This window comes from Solanum pennellii, chromosome 12 (assembly GCF_001406875.1).
Source record: "Solanum pennellii chromosome 12, SPENNV200".
In the NCBI taxonomy this organism is placed as follows: Eukaryota; Viridiplantae; Streptophyta; class Magnoliopsida; order Solanales; family Solanaceae; genus Solanum; species Solanum pennellii.
Genome location: NC_028648.1, coordinates 59,836,367 through 59,839,554, shown reverse-complemented (window position 1 = coordinate 59,839,554; position 3,188 = coordinate 59,836,367).

Here is a 3,188-nt window from a genome sequence, read left to right as displayed (position 1 = left end):
ATATATATATATATATATATATATATATATATATATACTAGGTTTTGAACACGTGTGTTGTACGTGTATACCGTGCTAATTAGTATAAATACTTCTGAAATATAAGTGTACGGTGTATAAAATACAAGCTCGAATCAATGAACAATGAGCATATTCAACTGATATTATGATCATTGCAAGACACATCATACAAAAAAATTGTTATAAAGTAAATTTGAAAACTAATACTATTACGACTTCAATTATACAATCCTTATAATATACCAAGTCTTCAACTTGTTATAAGGTCTTTTTTAATACGTTAGAACACATAATTTATATTCGACATTCTAGTTACAAAATATCTAATGCCAAAGTTTTTGCCTTCTTTTTAAGGAATAATACCCTCCACTTTTTTACAGATGCATACATATCGAGAACTTGTCGTTGAAGGAGAGTGGTGTTTTGTAATAGTTGTAGAGAAATTTGATCAACATGTGTCTTCCTTATGATGGCTAGTAGATCACTATCGATTTCATAGTCTACACCGACAAAATAAAAATATTTATTTGTTATAAAATAATCATTGTTTAAATATTTAATTGACATTTATAAATAATAATTACATGTATATGTACCCTCCGTCTTCTTTGGCTTATTCAAAGTTATGAACTCTGCCATATGTAAATTTTGACAAAAGAAATTTTTGTCAAGTTATATACATATTATTGAATTATGAAATACAACACAATCATTTGTGATATATTAACAGTATGGTAGAAAAAGAACAATATAAACAAAAATTTATATGGTGCAATAAATAAATGCATATAAAAAGGCGATATGCAAATCAAAGAAAAATAAAAATATAATAGGGTGATGAAAATATTATGCGAGAGAAAAAATTAACTTGTTCCTCGCATTTATAAATTATATACAAATATTTATCCCGCAGTAACAAGAAAATGAGTGATATAGGGAAACGATGGAGGAACTTATCGACTATAAATATTAATATTTTTCTCTTTAATTAATTAAGCACCTAAACAACTTATGCCCCTTGCACTTGCAACATAAATTATTTGACAAATCAAACACAAATATTATTTTAAAAAGGCTTAAGTTAAATGGACATATACCCAATCAATATCAAAAGAGAACTATTTAAGAGCTATGAGTTGCAATAAAAAGAAAGTCTATAAGAGGCAAACATCCTTAGTCTATATGTTGATAACATTCTAATCAATGGTGACAATGTAGATCAAATTGGAGAAATATACTAATTCATATCTATTGCTTTAACTCACCATGACTTTATAATTAACCATGTCTTTTAAGTAATATCAATTTCTCACAGCGATCTCTTTAATTTATCAAAGAGCAATATACAAATAAAAGAATAAAGTCTACGGAATGTTAATGGCAACCGGACTCCGCGGATAATAAGAAGCTAAAAAAGTAAAGCTCATTTTATTAAAATCCCACTATAGTAATGCAAATAAAAATAAAAAATGAATGACCCAATGTATGAAAAAATGACTTGTAACCGTGAAGGTACCTATATGTCTCTTCAATTACCATAACCATTATACTCTTTTAAGGCACACAATTTTCACAATAAATTTCAATTCTAAATATGAAAGCAAATGAAAAGATAATTATTCATTAATAATAATCTTTTAAAAGAAATTAACATATATTTCAACAATTCATATTCTTTTAATTAAAATACTAAGTTAGCAGTACGTTTTCTTCTGTTTACTTGGTTTCTTTTTAGCCCTTCTTTATTATTGGAAAGAACCTCAGCAGAGAGGTCTACTTACATTCTTCATTTGGACAAGTCTTTTTTTATGCCTAAAGTTTTTGCTAGTCATCAAAACTAACATTCTTCCATTATTGATATCATCAAGATTTTGAAGCTCCCACTACACAAAATGGCCACCATCCAGTTCCAAAACTTCTTTATTCTTATGAAAATGTCATTCATGGATTCAGTGTTGTATTGTTTTAGTTTTTAGGCATGCAATAAGCTCAACATAACATGGTATTGCCTGTTTGCATTTATGTTGTATTATCTTCAATTGTCCTCTAGCTTCATCCATAAATTTAAGTACTCACAAACTACCAATCAAAACAGTTGGTTTGTTTGATTTGTTGGAAGCCAAACAAGAGCCGAATTTTTTGAATTTCATAAATAACAAAATTTATGCGAAAAATCTACTTGTCCTCAATTTACGAAGCATTTATTTTAGTTTCTTAGAAATTTCTAAAATTCTACGGAATCTTAAATTGTTAAGCAGGTAGCTATATCCAACTCTGTGGAAGCATTGCAAAGCTTATCCATACGGACAAAAGAGATGATGTTTTCATATGAGACATTTTATACATTATTTCGCTTCAGATATGGTTGTCCGCACCGCAAGAGGTGGGATGTGAATTTATCCTAATGCAAGCATTAGTGGCTGCAGCTTTGGCTTATTAACTTATCTACTTAAGCGAAATTTATACCAAAAAAAATGAAGTAGCAAGGTCTAATCACTTCAAAAGGATGTCTATAGAACTCAAATCCCCAAATCTCCAATTCATAGACCAAAAAACTAAACAGAAGCATAAATTAAAATAAAAAATAAAAAATGAGCAATATTTATACAACAGACAAAAAAGAATGATCTTTCACATTCTTTGCTAATGTTACTGATCCATAACCAATATAAAAAGAAATTTCAATCACCCACTAAACCAAAAACTGTTTAAAACGAAGGATCTTCTAGATATCTAACTAATGAACAAAAACATACATAGTGTCATCCCACAAGTGAGATCTATGGTAGATATGGAACTATTCATAGAGCAAAATTGCAATCAAATTTCTTTTATTAGAACACTCACAATGTCAACTATTTCAACACATAAAACTTATATTCAATCAGTAAAAATGGTAGGAAGATAATAGACCATCTACTTTCAATTCCTTTTTCTCACCAACAGAGGATACTTTTAGATAAAATTCTAAATGTGCACCATTTCATGCGCCAACAATTGACCAATTATGACCAGAGCCTCCAGCAATTGTGGAAGACAATAGGCCACCATCGTTGTGGCCTACCAAGGGTAGAATAGAATTGTTGGATCTTAAGGTGGACTAATTACAAATTTTAGTCTTACACATGCTCAACAAACATCCGGAAATGGATGTTGCCTCTGTGCTT